The 18,449-nt window shown below is 48.6% G+C and overlaps 1 protein-coding gene across 1 annotated transcript in view; it reads left to right on the top strand.

The window, feature by feature from the left end:
- Window positions 1–18,449, top strand: part of APBA2 (amyloid beta precursor protein binding family A member 2) — a 195,485-nt gene that overhangs the window by 34,517 nt on the left and 142,519 nt on the right. The window contains exon 2 of the mRNA XM_022554632.3: window positions 5,936–6,040. The gene's annotated coding sequence lies outside the window, so the exon portion shown is untranslated. The remainder of the gene's footprint in view (window positions 1–5,935; window positions 6,041–18,449) is intronic.

Below are 18,449 nucleotides of genomic sequence, written 5' to 3'. Positions count from 1 at the left end.
CGGAGGCCAGGCCTGGAGGCTCTCCCCACCCTTATGAGGACATGTGCTCTGCATGTCGGGGGTCTTTGGAGGGGGGACGCTTGAGGAGAGGAGGATTTGACGTGACTTATGATTTATAATAATATTTTTATAACAGCCTTACTGAGATACAATTCACATAACATACAATTCACCCATTTGGGGACTTCCCTGACAGTCCAGTGGTGAAGACTTCACCTTCCAATGCAGGGGGTGCGGGTTCAATCCCTGGTCGGGGAGCTAAGATCCCACATGCCTCAGGGCCAAAAAACCAAAACATAAAACAGAAGCAGTATTGTAACAAATTCAATAAAGACTTTAAAAATGGCCCACATTTTTGTGGATGGAACATTACCATCGCCCATACCCATTAGCAGGCATCCCGTTTTCCCCTCCCCACCACAGCCCTAGCTTTGATTTCTTTAAGTGAATGTGTTGTTGAAGAATAACCATCATACGGGCATGTACACTCGTCCTGGAGTGAATGTTTGTGTCCCCCCCTCCACCGCCAGTTCTTGTGTTGAAATCTAATGCCCAGTGTGGTGATATTAGGAGGTGGGACCTTTGGGGTGATGAGATCATGAGGGTGGAGCCCTAAGAATGGGATTAGCGCCCTGATAAGAAGAGGCGAGACAGCTGGCTCCCTCCTCTTCCACCGTGTGAGGACACAGCAAAAGTCAGCCATCTGCAACCCAGACAAGGGCTCTCGCTAGAACCCACCCACGCAGGCACCCCGATCTTGGACGTCCAGCTTCCAGAACTGTGAGAAGTAAATCCCTTTGGATGAGCCACCCCGTCTGTGGTGCTTGGCTATAGCAGCTCGAGCTGATTGAGACTGAGTGTGGCTCACCTACGTGGTGCTGACCCACCCTGAGAGGGCCGTGTTGGGCGAGGGCTGAAGCAGGAGCCCTGTTAGGATGGGAAGGGTGATTGCAGGAGGGGGTTCTAGAGGCGTCTGACGCTCGAGGCAGCACAGACCTGGTGGCTTGGAGGAGGGGAGGGAAAGGAGTCAAGGGGGACCCCAGCTGGGGGCTGAGTTGTCATCAGCCAGACAGGGGGAGGCTGAGTCTCATGGGGGGAGGGCTTGGCCAGCTCGGATGATGTGCTGGCACCAGGTGCCTGTTAGGCACACATTGGAGGTGCTGATGGGTGGATGGTGTGTGGGCTTCCAGAAAGTTCTGTGGGGTTGCATACACACCAGGGAGCCGTCGGCTTAGGGAGGGCCCCTGATCTGTGGTCCTGGACCAGGGGTCTTGCACATGCAAGGACAGCCTACCCAGTGACGTGGTAAGCTACTGAAACAGTCACAGAGTTGGGGTGCATGCAGCCCGGGGGCCCCTGCTACCTGCGGTGAGCCTGGCTGCCCAGCTAGAAGGCACAGGCGTGATTTGGGCTCAGGACCTGTTTCTAATCTTCACTTGTCTGGGGAGCCCACCAGGTGTCAGATCCCCTAAACTTCCCCCAAGTTTGTATCCATCACATTTAGAATATATCATGTAGTATGCAGACATTTTAATCCACGTAGAGGGTCCATTGCACCATTTGTGGCATTTCCATCATTTCACCTCTCTTTGATCATATTGAGGACATTTTTTGGATAGTCAGGGAAGTGTCATTTTGGCATAACACAAAATTACACCATTTTCGAAAGTGGGCAGAGTAGAAAACGGTACCTAAAAATGCTTCAGTGCGGCCACAGCATCACATTCTGTGTTGAATGCTTCACATGTCCCAAGAGGCTCCACCTGGGACTTAACTCTGCAATGTGGAGCGAGTGACTGGCCCTTCCTGAGGCTCTGCTGGCTTCAAGGACGGGCTGAGAAGAGAATCCCTCACCCCGGGAGGCTCAGCAACCCCCGGGGTCCATGGGCCTGGACTCCTGCCTGGAGGGGAACCGTCCAAGTTGTAGCGTGCAGGGCAGGTGGCTCCCATCTGTGGACCAGGACGACCCTCTGCCCTGGGCTGGGGGGATGGATTGTCCCGATCTTTGTTCTTTATGCCTGTGGGGCTTTCTGTGCTCTCTGCAGGGGCCTGGCCTGCCCCTCCCCTCCCCCACACCACTCGCTGAGGCTCCAGGAACCTTGGGGTCAGTGCTTTCCCAACTTGCCATTTTGGTGCCTTGGACAGTTGGTCCTGATTCTTTTACTCCAAACATGTGACCGGGTGGCCCTGCTGCCTTTGAAGCCTGACATGCCCGTTGTCATGTGCACCTGTGGGTGGGGGCCGTGAACCTTCCCAGGGCAGGTGTGCTCGGAGCACACCTGGGCTCCTGGGCACTTGTGGAAAGGCAGGGGTTCTCAAGTGGGATGTGCCCACAGACTTGAGTTTTTGTGAAGGACAGTGGGTCCCCATCCCGCCTTTGTCCTGGACACGGACAGCGGCCACCTGAGACTTCCCCTCATCATAACGTAGTTCTATGTTTAATTTTTTGAGGACCCTGCATGCTGTTTTCCACAGTGGCTGCACTAATTTTACATTCCCACCAACAGTGCACAAGGTTTCCCTTCTCTCCACATCCTCGCCAACACTTGTTATTTCTTGTCTTTTTGATACTAGCCATCCTAATGGGTATGAGATCTCACTGTGGCTTTGATTTACGTTTCCCTGATGATTAGTGATGCTGAGCATCTTTTCATGTGCCTGTTGCCCGTTTGTCTTCTGTCTCAGCTCTTTAGGGACCAGATGGAGAAAGGCCTTGCTGAGTGGACCAGGGTGGAAAAACCTGGGGAGCGGTGTGATTGGACCTTCCCCCAGCTGCGAATGATGGCCTGGGGGGTGTGAGCAGGGCTTGGGGCAGGGCGGGGAGGCCTGGCCACAGCACATGGAAGGCTCTTGGCAAAAAGTGACTCCAGCAGGTTACAGAGGTTGGAGCTGCCCCTGACCCTGGGGCCAGGCCTGACCATGTGAGCTCGGCCATATTTCTGCTGTCCAGGCATCCAGGGGCCCAGTGCCAGTGGGGGCCTGGTGGAGGTGGGTGTGACACTGCCAGCACCGTGTCCCTTCTGGCAGTGTCCCTGCGCCAGCCCAGCCCCGGCTTGGCTGATGCCAGCCGAGCCACCTACCCTCACTGGTCACTGTTGGCTCTGAGGTGGTCCAGGGTTCTTAGTTACCAGGAGCAGAGCGCTGGTCTCGCCCTGACACGTGGTCACCGTCCTTCACCCCTCTGATGCCGAAACTCGTCTTCTGTGCACCGGTGCCTATTTGAATCTCAGAGACAGAGTTTTGGGTGAAGTGGAAAAGAATAGCTTGACTGCTTTGAGGGACACAGTGAGCTCTTGCCCTCAAAGCTGTGTGTCTCAATCTCGGGGGATTTGGTGAGGAGTTTTATAGCAATGGTTCAAGGGAGGGGTTGCTGATAAGGATCAGGGTGAGTGCAGGGCCTGCGCTCCTTTAATCTGGCCTCACCGTGGTCTCCTGATGAGCTTCTGTTGTTCTCGAGGTTCTCAAACTGCGACCTTCTCTCTGGAATGAAGATTGATTCATCAGGTAGTTGATGTCTTCCCTTTGTTGGGGGTTTTCGTTCTGCAGAAGAGCTCAAAGATATTGTCGTGTGTATTCCTTGAGGTGGAACCGGGACCCTGCCCCAAGGCTGCACTATTGTTTCTTGGCTATTCCTCCCTTGTCTCTGCATCCCCTCCCTTCCCTGATTAGCACCTGTTTGAACCTGCGTGTTGGAACTCAGGGAAGCTCATGGAGGCTGGAGTCTGTTCCCTACAAACAAGAAACAGGGGACACGGAAAGGGTTCCATGCCCAGGAGCCCCACAGGGTCCTGCTCAGTTTCACCCCCGTGTTCTTTCTGGGGTTGAGAAGCAGAGGAGGAGGGCAGCCACTGGCCCCTGGGAACCGTGCTTTTCACTTCCAGTTAGTTCACAACCGTGGGGATTTATGAGCTGCTGGAGTGATTTGCATTTCCCTGCAAACCCTTTTTCAGGGCACACCATGTGAGTGGCTGGGCACAGGGAGGGAGGCACTGTGTCACCTGAGTCCTGCCGGACGTCACAGCAGATGGAGCCGAGGGCCTGAGCCTGACATGCACTGGGGTGGCCCCACTGGTGGCTGTTGAACGGAGGGTGGGTGGACCATTGACGGAAGACGTCCTGGTTCCCAGGCAGCCACCCCTACCCACTGTGGCTGGCCTGTGGAGCAGGAGCGTGGCTGAGAAGCTGGCTGCATTTTTAGCCTCAGGGACACGCTGCGCGTGGCAGCCTGCAGCCCGATGCAGGTGACGGGTGGGTGGGTTCAAGGCAGTTTTGCAGCATGGGGAGCGTGCAGCTTCAGGGGCTGGCAGGCACTCAGTGTGATCTCAGCGATCTCAGTGGCGTGCTCAATTGCTTCCCGTCCGCTGTAGCTGGTGCCTTTGACCCCAGCCTGATGCTCCATCCTCGTCTCTCGAAGTCGCTTCCCCATCTTTGCTGCTTTTTGCATTTATCCTCCCCTTTCCTTAAGGCTGGGATTGAGGCCCATGTCCTCGGCTTGCTGGCTGCGGTGGCATGTGAAGTCTCTGGAAAGCTGTGCCTTTGGCAGGCCAGGAGCCTAGAGGGAGCAAGGAGATGTGGCTGGGAATGATTGTGAAAACTGCAGAGACAAGACAGGCTGAGAAGATTGTGGTTACAGCTGGAGTTCAGGGACGCCTCTCCCAGTTGGGTTTTGAAGGATGAATAGTAGTTTGTCAGTAAGATTCTAGAGGCATGAAAAGGGAATGGCTGAAACACTGGCCTGGAAGGTGTGAGACCCCGACAGCATTGGGTCTTGGGGGTGTGACGGGGATGAGGCTGCAGGGATCGGCAGAACACAGACCCGGGAGCTCATGGTCCAGAGCTGATCACCGCATGGTGTAGCACCATGCTTCCAGACCCCATTAGAGTCCCTGGCTGTAGGTGGGGGCAGGCACAGTGTGATTTGGGCCGGGTGTCATCTGCATGGAGGGTGGAGGGGGTCTGTGATTGGATTTAGGAGGCCTCCAGCTGGGTAGCCTGCTCTGTGGGCAGGAAGCATGGCAGGAGCCCTCCACGTCAGAGCTCAAGGAGTCTTGTAAGTTAATGCGGGTCTGTGCCCTCACTGGACAGGCAGGGTGACCAGGCTGCCGGTGCTGGAGTGGGGCCTGATCCCCACATCTCAGCGCCCCTGGCATCCTCCGAGATGAGGAAATGGAGCCCCAGGAGGTTCTGGAGCCTTCACAGGCTGTAAGGGCAGAGCTAGGTCTGAGCCAAGGTCTCTCTGTGGCCCAGCTGTATGCAGAGATGCAGGCGCCGCCCCTGCCAGGGTGGCTCCCCCACGTGTCAGGGAGCAGACGGTGGCCCTTGCCCACGGGGTGGCTTGTGCTGCACACCCGCACATGCACACACTCACCCTTTCTTTGACAAGACTTTGTTTAGTGCATTTTGTAAAATTCCTACCCCCACTGCGCCGTGTGCAATGCACACAATTTTAAGATAACCCAGACATCACCAAGCTCTATCTTGTGTAGCATTTTGGTTTTTTTGGGAAAACAAGTTGGGGACAGAACCTTGAAGAATATGCTTCCTTTCCTGCCAGAGCAAAAGGAACCTGTAGTCTTAAGGCCACGGGGTTTCCTGCATCTTCCTCCAAAAGGGTTAGAGAAATGCATCCCCAGGAGACCGGGGCCAGTGGCTGCGTCCTGAGTGCCCGCTGGCCTTTGGGAGTAGAGGGAGGGCTCCCCTGAAAACTTGGGGAGACTCATGATCACCTTGCCACTCTTTGATTTTCAAACTGTTGGGTGGCTCTGTGGACCCCGGGAGCTCTGATCACGGAGTCCTGAGCTGTTTTGACGTCAGGCACAGGGAGCTTTATGGAGCCTGTGATCCGGCACTGCATCGGAGAACTTCCTTCTGCTCGTACAGGAGCAGCCTGTGTGCTCAGCCCGCTGACGCCAGCCTGTGTACTCTTTCATTTCAGTCTCTGGATCATCCGAGTGTCGCTGCATCTCGTCGGGGGAGCCGACGGCCGGGCCAGGACCGATCTGCGGATGGCCCAGGGTCCCCAGGCGCCTGCAGCTTCCCGGTGAGTAGGACCTGCGGGGTCACCACGCTGTCCGCCCTGCGTGCCTGGTCATCTGAGCATCCACAGGCTGCCCGGGGGCTGGGGGACAACTGGGCCCGCCCCCCTCATCTTTCTCCAGCAGAAGCTCCAATGCAGCTACACTCACGTGTTTCACCGTTTTCTGTTTTGACAAATTGATGAGGAGAAAGACGAGTTTGGGGCGTCCCCAGGGGACAAGCCACGCAGAGCAGACGTGGTTTCCTGTCACCCTTCTTCTCTCCTTTCAGACCCACCTTGTCCCCTTCTGCCGCTGGGGATGCTCCAATCTGAGTGGCGCCATTGCCCGCTTCCCGCTAGGGTGCTGTTAGGCCAGATTGTGATATTAGGGGAATGCTGGCCTCGTAGAATGAGTTAGGAAGTGTTCCTTCCTCTTCTAATTTCTGAAATAGATTATAGAGAATCGGTATCATTTCTTCCTTAAATGTTTGGTACAATTCAGCAGAGAAACCATCTGGGCCTGGTGATTTCTTTTGGGAAAGTTATTAATTATTGATTCAATTTGTAAGATACATATAGTTATTCTGTTTGTCTATTTCTCCTCGTGTGAGTGAGTTTTGGTAGTACATGTCTTTTAAGGAGTTGGTCTGTTTTATCCAAATTATCAAATTTGGGGGCATGGAGTTCTTTGTAGTACTGCTTTATTATTATCCTTTTAATGGGATATTATTATCCTTTTCTATGGGATCAGTGTTGATGACTCCTCTCTCTCTTTTGGTGTTGGTAGTTTGTGTCTTCTTTTTCTTGGCTAGCCTGGTCAGCAAAACAGGTTTTGGGTTCATTGATTTTCTGTATTTCCTCTTTGTTTTCAATTTAATTGATTTATGCTCTAATTTTTATTATATTTCTTCTGCTTGTTTTAGGCTTCAGTTTCTCTTCATTTTATTTCCCAAGGTACACACCTAGGTTATTGATTGGATATCTTTTTTCTTTTCTAATGTATACATTTAATGCTATATATTTCTAAGCACTGCTTTTGTTAAATACATTGTAGAAATTCTGACAAGTGGTATTTTTGTTTTCATTTAGTTAAAAAAACTTTTGATAGTTCCTCGTTGACCCATGTGTTGTTTAGAATTATGTTGTTTAATTTCCAGATATTTGGGAATTTCACCTATTTTCCTTTATTGATTTTTAGTTTAATTCCATTCTGGTCTGAGAATGTACTTTGAGTGATTTCAACTTTTAAAAAACTTGTTCATGTGTGCTTTATGGCCCAAAATGTGTTCTGTCTTGGTGCTATGGTCTGAATGTTTGTGTCCCCCCCAAACCCCGCCCCAAATTCATATGTTGAAATCGTAACTCCCAAGGTGATGGTATTAGGAGGTGGGGCCTTTGGAGGGTGACTAGGTCATGAGGGTGGCATGCTCATGACTGGGATTAGTGCCATTATGAAAGGGACCCTGCAGAGCTCCTCACCCCTTCTGCCATGTGAGGACACAACAGGAAGTCTGAGATCCAGAAAGGGGCCCTCATCTGACCAGGCTGGCCCCTGATCTCGTACTTCCAGTCTCCCGAACTGTGAGAAATAAATTTTTGTTGTTTGTATGGCACTGTAGTATTAATATTTCATTATAGCAACCCATACGGACTAAGGCACTTGGTAACTGTTCCATGCAAGCTTGAGAAGAATGTGTATTTTGCCATTGTTGGATGGAATGTTGCATGCATGTCAGTGAGACCCAGGTGATGGATAGTGCTGTCCAGGTGAACCATCCTTGCTGATTTTCTGCCTGCTTGTTCTATCAGTTACTGACAGGGGATGTTAACGTTGTCAATTATAATAGTGGATTTGTCCTTCTCTCTTTGCAGTTCTATCAGTTTTGCCTCATATATTTTGATGCTCTGTTAGGTACATAGCCATTTACGATTGCGATCACCTGTTGGAGAATTGAATTACGTATCATGCGGTAATGCCCCCTCTTTATCCCTGACAGTTTTCCTTATTCTAAAGTGTGCCTTGTCTGAAATGAGTATTGGTACCCCAGTTTTCTTTTTTTTTTAATTTTGAAATGAGATTATTGTTTATTTTTTATTGGAGTATAATTGCTTTACAATGTTATGTTAGTTTCTGCTGTACAGTGAAGTGAATCAGCTATATGCATACATATATCCCCTCCCTCTTGGCCCTCCTTCCCCCTCATCCCACCCATCTAGGTCATCACAGAGCACCGAGCTGAGCTCCCTGTGCTTCAGATTCCCACTAGCTACCTATTTTATACATGGTAGTGTATTTATGTCAAACCTAATCTCCCAGTTCATCCCACCCTCCCCTTCCCTCACTGTGTCCACACGTCCATTCTGTACATCTGCGTCTCTATTCCTGTCCTGCAAATAGGTTCATCTGTTGGTACTACAGTTTTCTTTTGATTGGAATTAGCACGGTATATTTTTCTCCATACCTTTACTTTCAACCTAAAAGTGTCTTTATACTTAAAATGGGTTTCTTGTAGACAGCATGTAGTTGGGTCTTGTGTTTTTATCCACTCTGACAAACTCTGTCTTTTAATTGGTGCATTTAGACCATTTACATTTTAAATGATAATTGATGTATTTAGATTGATATCAAACTTTTCTTTTTTAAAATTAATTTTATTGGAGTATAGTTGATTTACAATGTTGTGTTAGTTTCTGCTGTACAGCAAAGTGAATCAGCTATACATTTACATATATCCACTCTTTTTTAGATTCTTTTCCCATATAGGTCATTACAGAATATTGAGTAGAGTTCCCTGTGCTGTACAGTAGCTTCTTATTAGTTGTATATAGTAGTGTGTCAATTCCAATCTCCCAATTTATCCCTCCCCCCACTTCCCCCGTGGTAACCATAAGTTTGTTTTCTGCATCTGTGACTCTATTTCTGTTTTGTAAATAAGTTCATTTGTACCATTTTTTAGATTCCACATATAAGTGGATAGCAAACTTTTCATTCACTGTCTTCTGTTCTTGCCACTTCCTTTTCTCACTTCTCTGGTTTTCATTGACCATTTTATAGGAATCAACTATATTTCTCTTAGCTTATCATTTTTAATTCTTTTAAAATTTTTTTATTGTTTGACTCAGAGTTTACAATATACATTTTTAAGTAATCTAAAGTCCACCTTCAAATAACACAATACTTCTTCAGATTTAGTGCAAGTACCTTAAAACAGACTATTCCCAGTTCCTCCTTCCCGTCCGTTGGGACACTGCTGTCATTCATTTCCCTTACCCATAAGCTAGAATCATCACAATACATTGTTACTATTAGAGTTTTAAATAAACAGTTATCTTTTAGATCAAATAAGAGAAGAAAAGTATAAGATTTTATTTTACCTTCATTTATTCCTCCTCACACACTCTTTCTTTCTTCATATAGATTCAGGTTTCCAACGTATATAGTTTTCCTTCTGTGTGAAGAAGAATCTTTTAATATTTCTTGCAGGGTATGTCTGCTGGTGACAGATTCCTTCAGTATTTGTTTGTCTGAGAAAGTATTTATTTCTCCTTCATTTTTGAAAGATAGTTTTGCTGGATATAGAAGTACAGGTTAGTGGAGTTTTTTTTTTTTTTTTCTTTTAAAGCTTTGAAGATTTTCACCTACTCCCTTCTTGATTGCATAGTTTCTCACAAGAAGTCTGATGTAATTCTTATCTTTGTTCCTTTATAGATAAAATGTTTCCCCACCTGCCTCTAGCTCATTTCTTGATTTTTCTCTTTGTCTTCAATTTGCTACAGTTTGAGTATGATATGCCTAGGTGTAGTTTTTGTTGTTTTCTTTAATGTTATTGCAGTATAGGATTTACAGCGTTGTGTTAATTTCTACTGTACAGCAAGGTGATTCAGCTAAACATATGTATACATTCTTTTTCAGATTCTTTTCCATTATGGTTTATCACAGGATATTGAATATAGTTCCCTGTGCTCTACAGGAGGACCTTGTTGTTTATCCATCCTATATATAATGGTTTGCATCTGCTAATCCCATGTTGTTGGTTTTTAAAGTATTTATTCTGCTTGGTGTTCTTTGAGATTCCTGGATCTGTGGTTTGATGGTGTCTGTTGTTAATTTTAGAATAAATGTTGGCCATTATTAGCTCAAATATGTTTTCTTCCTCATTATCTCTTTTGTTTCCTTTGGGTCTTCAGTTACACGTATGCTGTATCTTTCAATATTGTCCCATGGTCCTTGGATGCTCTGTTCTATCTCTGCTTTCACCCCCACACTGGCCTTCTTTTTTATTTTGCATTTCAGTTTGGGAAGTTTCTATTGGCCTATCTTCCAGCTCCCTGATTTTCCCCTCAGCCGTGTTGAGTCTACGGATGAGCCCATCAAAGGCATTCTTCCTTTCTATTACCAGTTTTTAAAAAATTTCTAGCATCTCTTTTGGATTCTTTCTTAGACTTTCCATTGCTCTGCTCATATTACCCTTCTGTTCTTGTATGCTGTCTACTTTTCCCATTAGAGCCCTTAGCATATGAATCATAGTTCCTTTAAACTCCCAGTCTGATAATTCCAAAGTCTGTGTCATATCTGAGTCCGGTTAGGATGCTTGCTTTATCTCTTTAGAATATGGGTTTTAAAAAATTTGTTTATTTTTTTGCCTTTGATATGCTTTCTAATTTGTTGTTCAAAGTTCTAGGCAGAACAGAGTTCAAAGATATGTTATAATGTGAAATAGGAACCGAGGTAACGTGCCTTCTTGTGGGAATTTGTGTAAATCTCATTAGGAGCTGGGCAGTGTGTCATGTCTGCTGAAGCTGTAGGTTCCAGAGGCTTCAGACTCCTCCAGTGGCCTTGGTTTGGCCTCCCCTCTGGACACTGGGCTTCCCTCAGTCCTGCTCCTCAGAGAGGGTCTGGTCTTGGAGCTCCTTCAGCTGGAATCCACTGTTATCAGACAGGAGCCCTGTTGGTGTGGTGGGAAGGTGTGGGGGAGGGCATGTGTTACCTGAAAACTGGGTTCGCCTCTTGGTGGGTGTTGAGCCAAGAGACACAACTAAGCGGAGATCCGGAGAAAGAAGGATTTATTAGTTGCAGCAAGCAAGGAGAACACCAGGGCTCTTTCCCAAAGCAACGTCTCCCCAGCAGCAAAATTGGGGAAGTTTTAAGCTTAAGGGTACATGCATATTCATGAGGGGGCTTGAGAAGAGCAGAATTCAGCATAGAACTTCAATCAACAGAGTCCAAGCTTTAGTTGATTGAAGTCATGACGGCCAACATCATCATTCCATCCTCCACCTGGGTGGGGGCCTTAGTTTCTGCAGAACTCAACGGCATGTTATTATGTGTATCCCCTGAGGACCCAGGACCCTGCCCCAAGGCTGCACTATTGTTTCTTGACTGTTCCTCCCTTGTCTCTGGATACCCTCCCTTCCCTGATTAGCAACTGTTTGAACCTGCCCGATGGAACTCAGGGAAGGTCATGGGGGCTGAATGAAGCCTATTTCCTGTAATCAAGAAATGGGGGACACAGAAAGGCTTTTGTGCCCAGGAGCCCCACAGGGTCCCGTTCCCTTTCAGCGGGTTCTGAATGAATAAACTAAAAGTGATAAATAAAGAGGCCAAGCTACTTGGTCACGGTGACGGCTAGTTTGTAGGATTTCTCTTGTGCGTTGTGGTTTTGGTGAATTTGAAGCACAGATGAGGGAGCCTGTATCCGGGAGGCTCTGGAAGTCCGCAGTGAATGGAGGAAGTGGCCCACAGCTGCCACGGGAAATGCAAGATGATGATGGTGCTGGTGGTGGTGCTGGGGCCGTGGCCACACCAGGCAGCTGGGCGGGCCCAGCCACACAGAGGCAGGTGGGCTCTCCTGCTGTCACTTCTAAATTACTAGCTGTTTTGCCCTCTTACTGTGGATGAACCTTCCATCCCACCCCTTTCCCTATGCCTGCAGTACTTTGTTTTGGGGATCGCAATAGCGGGCCTTCCGCGCGTCAAGAAAAACAGAATCGCCCCCGTCCTCCATGTCTTGTCAGCGATCCCTCCGCCAGCATCGAGTCTCATGAACAGATTTTTAAACCGTTGCCATCTGTTCTGCTCTTAATTGCAAGTGTAAAAAATATTATTTTCCCAATTGCATCAGGGGAAGGGGAAAAATATGTCTTCCTAAAGACCAGAGTTCTTGAATGAGGCAGCCTGGCTCTGCTGCCCACTCGCTAAAGATGATGTTGCTTCTTTGCTCAAATGGAAGCATTTTATAGCGGTGGTTTACTTACACGGTAATATTGGCCCACTTACATCTATAGAACAAGAAGTCAGAAGAGGGGGGAAAGTGGCCGATTTGCCATGGAGGCCCCAAAGATCCTGTCCCCCCACCTCTCAGAGGGCCCAGCCCCCTGCTCTACCAGAAGTGTGCTGTCAGGGGTATGTCCTTGTGACCCCTCCTGCTGCTGGGGGTGTTTCCAGATGCAGGCCAAGTGTCAGGGCTGTTTTCACCCTCAGAAGCTGGTGAATTCGGTCTGGGCTGGTGCTGGGCTAGTAGTGCTAACGCCAACCTAGGGGCCGGTGTCAGAGCCGTGCATCCTACCCAGAGGACGGACATGGCAGCATTTTCTGTGGTTCTGAACTGGGTTTGGGGTGACAGAGAACAGAGTGCACGTGTGCACGGCACTTGTGTGCGGAGTCTTGCGGCCAGAGGACACCAGGTCCAGCCTATTGGAGGAGGGCGTGTCGTGGCTCGGACCCCCTGTGGAGCTGACGCTGGTGTCCCCCAGAGACTTCAGAGCTGGAGGCCGCTGTCCCCACTACATCCAGTCACCTGGACTGCCAAGAAACGAGTGAGGCATAGCTTTAACTTTGCCCCCACTGTCCCTCTGAACCTGCTCCAGGGGCTACTTCTTTCCTGGCCCAAATGACCCTTCAGGGAGGCCCTGAAACTTTCTGTTGTTCTAAGTCAATAACATGTTCTCTGGTGACTTTCAATCCCAGGAAGAGTCTCATTTCAGGAATAAAGGTGAGCCATCGTGGACCCTCTGGAGCTTCTCCTGTTGGGAGTGGGCAGTGGAGGGAGGGCTGTGTGTGTGCTCTTTTCCCGTTGCTGTAGGAAGGGGGACCCCTTCCAGGGCCCGAGAGTGGGGTCTTGTCAAACACTCAGAAGTGAATTGTTGGGACTTCCCTGGTGGCACAGTGGTTAAGAATCCGCCTGCCAATGCAGGGGACACAGGTTCAAGCCCTGGTCCGGGAAGATCCCACATGCCGTGGAGCAACTGAGCCCATGCACCACAGCTACTGAAGCCCACGTGCCACAACTACTGAAGCCCGCGTGCCTAGAGCCCGTGCTCCACAGCAAGAGGAGCCACTGCAGTGAGAAGCCCACTCACCGCAACAAAAAGCAGACGCCACTGGCCACAGCTAGAGAAAGCCCCGGCACAGGAACGAAGACCTAACGCAGCCATAAATAAATAAATTAATGAATTGTCCGAGGAGACACACGTGCTGACAAAGCAGGAGACTTTATTGGGAAGGGGCGCCCGGGCGGAGAGCAGTAGGGTAAGGGAACCCAGGAGGACTGCTCTCCACGTGGCTCGCAGTCTCGGGTTTTATGGTGATGCGGTTAGTTTCTGGGTTGTCTCTGGCCAGTCATCTTGCCTGGCCCATATTTGGTGACTCAGGGTCCTTCCCGGTGGTGGGTGCATCTCTCAGCCAAGATGGATTGCAGTGCAAAGGACTCTGGGAGGTTGTCAGGGCATATTATGGGCTGGCATCTCTTCCCTCCTTTCAGCCCCTCCTGAATTCCCCCGGTTAGTTTTCGGTGGCAGTACCATGTTCCTTATTGGGACGTCGTGCTGTGAGACAGCTCAGGCAAGCACTTATCATTGTTCCTGGCCAAGGCGGGCGGTTTTGGTCAGTGGTTCCCTAACACCATCTCTTGCCTCTGGTGGCCAGGGCTGGGCCACAAGGGTCAGAGCATCTGGGTAAAGGGTGGTCTTACCCCTCAAGGGGCTGGGTGGCACTCTCAGGGGCCAGCAGACGTTACTTCTGCATTGTCCTCTCCAGGGGCACTTCTGTCAGAATGTCCTTCTTCTTCTTTTTTTTTTTACGGTACGCGGGCCTCTCACTGTTGTGGCCTCTCCCGTTGCGGAGCACAGGCTCCGGACGCGCAGGCTCAGCGGCCATGGCTCACGGGCCCAGCCACTCCGCGGCATGTGGGATCTTCCCGGACCAGGGCACGAACCCATGTCCCCTGCGTTGGCAGGCGGACTGTCAACCACTGCGCCACGAGGGAAGCCCTGTCTTCCTTTTTAAGACTAATATTCCCTTGTATGTATAGACCGCATCTTCTTTCTTTATTCATCTGTTGATGGACACTTGGGTTGTTTCCACCTTCTGGCTATTGTGAATTGTGCTGCTATAAACATGGGAATGCAGATGTCTCGTTGAGTCCCCGCTTTCAGTTCTTTTAGGTGTATACTCACAAGTGGAATTTCTGAATCAGATGGTAGTTCTGTGTTTATTTTTTTGAGGAACCTCCATACTGTTCTCCATAGTGGCTGCACCATTTTACATTCCCACCGACAGTGCAGAAATGTTCCAATTTCTCCATATCCTCAACAACACGTGTTATTTTCTGAGGGTCATTATTTTTTATTTTGGTTTGTTTTTTTGTGGCAGCCATGCTAATGGGTGAATGGGTATAAGGTGGTAGGTACTTGCTTTGTATGGTGGCACCCACTGGCTTCACGAGATGTCTTGGAGCAGATGCAGTGTGATCTGATGCTGAAGCCATGAGTCAGCTCAAGGCAGTGGTGCATGAGTGTGGGCAGAGGCTGAGCTCTGCTGCATCTCCCTAGGAAATCTGGGCTCTCTTGTGATGCCCTGCAGGCGCAGCCAGGGTCCTGGGGTGCTGCGGGGTGCAGTTTGGAAACCACTGTCCTCGAAAATGAGCTTCAGACAAGTGAAGGATGGGAGAGAGTGACATAAAGAGTGGGGGAGGGACTTCCTTGGTGGTCCAGTGGGTAAGGCTCCGTGCTCCCAATGCAGGGGGCACGGGTTCGATCCCTGGTCTGGGAACTAGATCCCACGTGCATGCCGCAACTAAGAGTCCACGTGCCCCAACTAAGACTTGGAGCAGCCAAAGTAAATAAATAAATATTTAAAAAAAAAAGAGTGGGGGAAACGTAAAACACGTAGTTATGTGTGGAATTAAGATGAACTGAGGGGACTAGATGTGGTGTAAATGGCTCCGTGCTCCATCCCTGTATTTACAGCCCTAAAAAGTGAGGAGAGACTTCGAGAGAATGTAGGTAAACATTTTGGGTGGTTTTCTGGAATCGTTTTAGTGGTACTGTTAGCACTGCTATTCTGAGCAGGTTTTGTGTGTCATGTGAGATGAAGCAAATGCATAATCATGTGATCTTCCAGTTTGAGGACTCTGAGGACCAGTTTTCAGTGGGGAGGAGAAAGGAGATACAGAGGAAAAATAGTGAGGAAAAGGAAACCCTTGTAATCCTGAACTTGAATGAACTTGAATGACAAGGTCAATGTGAACTCTTGAACCCACTGTGTTCCCCAGAGAGGCCTGGAAATGGTGGCCTCACCAGCAGCGAGAAGATAGCCAGGCCCCTGATGGTGGTCTTGAAATACAGTTTTCTACTAAAAGAAACTAGGACTCCTTGGACAAACAGCAGATTCTGTGTCGAGAATAGGAACTGTACAAGTTGTACCTGGAACATTTTGTCAGAGCAGAGAGGAGAGGAACCATCAGACCCACTAGAATGGTATTAAAAGGACCTGGGACTTGAAGAGGCCAAAGATGGGACAATTTGAACATCAGTAAGAGGAAAAACTGCAATGTATTGAAATGCATCTAATATGCTTAAATCCATGAGTTCTTTCTTTTTTTTTTTAATTGGAGTATAGTTGATTTACAATGTTGTGTTAGTTTCAGGTGTACAGCAAAGTGATTCAGTTATATATATATATATACACACACACACATAAGAATATATATATTCTTTTTCAGATTCTTTTCCATTATGGTTTATTACAATATATTGAATATAGTTTCCTGTGTTATACAATAGGTCCTTGTTGTTTATCTGTTTTATAAATAGTAGTGTTTATCTGCTAATCCCAAAGTCCTAATTTATCCCTCTACCCTGCTTTTCCCCTTTGGTAGCCATAAATTTGTTTTCTATGTCTGAGTCTGTTTCTGTTTTGTAAATAAGTTCATTTGTATCATTTTTTTAGATTCCACATGTAAGTGGTATCATATGGTATTTGTCTTTCTCTTTCTGACTTACTTCACTTAGTAGGATAATCTCTAGGTCCATCCATGTTGCTGCAAATGGCATTACTTCATTCTTTTTTATGGCTGAGTAATATTCCACTGTATACATGTACCACATCTTCTTTATCCATTCATCTGTGGAGGGACATTTAGGTGGTTTCCATGTCTTGGCTATCGTAAATAGTGTTGCTATGAACATTGGAGTGCATGGATCTTTTCTAATTAGAGTTTTCTCCAGTAAATCCATGAGTTCTGAATGATACCAAGGAAGACAAAATGAAACAAAAAAACAAAAAAGCCTAATTGGTCACCTTAGGAGAATGATTTTTTTTAACTTTGGTAAATAACGGGAAATACCGAATCATTTGTCTTGCTTCCCTATGCACGTGGCACCAGTGGGCAGCCTAGTGGCAGGTGATGGGGTTTCTGTGTATAGAAGGGGTCCAGCACGTGGATGCATGAACGGACACCCTGGGTTGTGCTGATGCCAGCTGACATTGCAGAGAGGGAGGCATCCGGACCTCACGGCCTCTGGAGGAGGAAGGACGCCACGTTGCCCTGGAAGTTGTTTGCCTCCAAATTCTAATCTGAAACACATTCAGCCTCCAGATCTCACCACCAATTTGCTGGCACACAGAGGACAGGGGACAGTATTCTGCTAGGCTGTGGGGACAGTCATCAAAATCCCAGCCAAGGGAAATGCTCTTCGACAAATGATTCGGTGTCTTCAGTGGATTGAAGGAGATGTTTAGGGCTGGGCACTTGGTGGGAAAGGTTAAGGAAAGGTGAGATGGTGATACCCCCAGAATTGGGGGTGGTCATGGGGCACATGGCAGGGGCTTTGTCTCAGAGCGGCGCGGGGGATGCCTCTGGGGCGGCCGGCACGGTCTGTCTCCTTATCTGGTTGAGGTTCCAGGGTATTTAATAGTCATTTATTAGGCTAAATATTTCCCTTATGCTGTTGCTGTTGTTTTGTATGTGGGTTGTTTTTTTAGTTGAAATACAGTTAATCTACAATGTTGTGTAAGTTTCAGGTGTACAGCACAGCGATTCAGTTATGTATGTGTGTTTTGTTTTTTTTAAAAATTAATTAATTTATTTTTGGCTTGTTGGGTCTTCGTTGCTGTGTGGGCTTTTCTCTGGTTGTGGCGAGTGGGGACTACTCTTTGTTGCTGTGCACAGGCTTCTCACTGCGGTGGCTTCTCTTGTTGCGGAACACGGGCTCTCGGTGCACGGGCTTTAGTAGTTGTGGCTCACGGGCTTAGACGCTCCACAGCATGTGGGATCTTCCCGGACCAGGGCTCAAACTTGTGTCCCCTGCATTGGCAGGTGGATTCCTAACCTCTGCGCCACCAGGGAAGCCCTGTATGTGGGTTATTTTGACAATAAAAACATTAAAAGAAGACATTTAGGAAACCGGATCACGAGGGTGAACATCCAGCCTGGTCCTGGGAGTGTGACATATCCAGTCACTCTAACCTTCTCCCCTTCCTGCAACACACGGCTGACTGCGTCATTTCTCATATTTTCTACCTTAGACCTTTTATTGTAAACTTACCCATAAATATACTTGTGTCTTTGGTTCTGAGATTTCCAAAGGGTGTATGGAGTTGTTTTTTCATTTTTTCTGTGATTCTTATTCCATTTTCTTTCCTGTAAGGAACTGTGTTAGGTCAGGTCCTCTGAGAAGCAGACTAAGGCAGGATTAAATATGTATGGATTTTGTTGGGGGAGCAGCCTGCGAGGAAGCTGGGGAAGGGGTGTCAGACAGGAGGCGGGGGGGTGGGGGGAGGCTTCAGGTGCAGCCCAAGGAAGGCAGAGCTGCCTGGAGGCACCTACGCAGGGTCCATGTCTCCCAGGGAGGGTGGGGTCTGCGTCAGGGCCTCCGCTGCGCTCAGCCCGTGGGACCTGCTGTGGAGTCTCAACCTCGTGGAGTGAGTCCCTGCAACCTTGATTTGGGTGGATAGCCTTTTGCTTGCAGTCAGGTTTTTCAGGAAACGCCCGTGAGTGGTGGGCGGTATGGGTGGCCGTGTTGGGATCCTGGCCAACACGGCTGGCTGGGTGGCCCCGGAACACGTCAGGTGGCTGCGCTGGGCCTCGGTTGGCTCACCTGTAGCGCAGGAATGCTGATGGACCGGTCCAGAGCACAGGGAGCAACACGGGCC

The sequence above is a fragment of the Delphinapterus leucas genome, chromosome 2, assembly GCF_059928025.1.
Source record: "Delphinapterus leucas isolate spDelLeu-1000000601 "Yukka" chromosome 2, BTC_Dleu_Yukka2, whole genome shotgun sequence".
NCBI classification, from domain to species: Eukaryota; Metazoa; Chordata; class Mammalia; order Artiodactyla; family Monodontidae; genus Delphinapterus; species Delphinapterus leucas.
The sequence above is the reverse complement of the archived record's forward strand: the minus strand, read 5'-3'. Positions and strand labels throughout refer to the sequence as shown.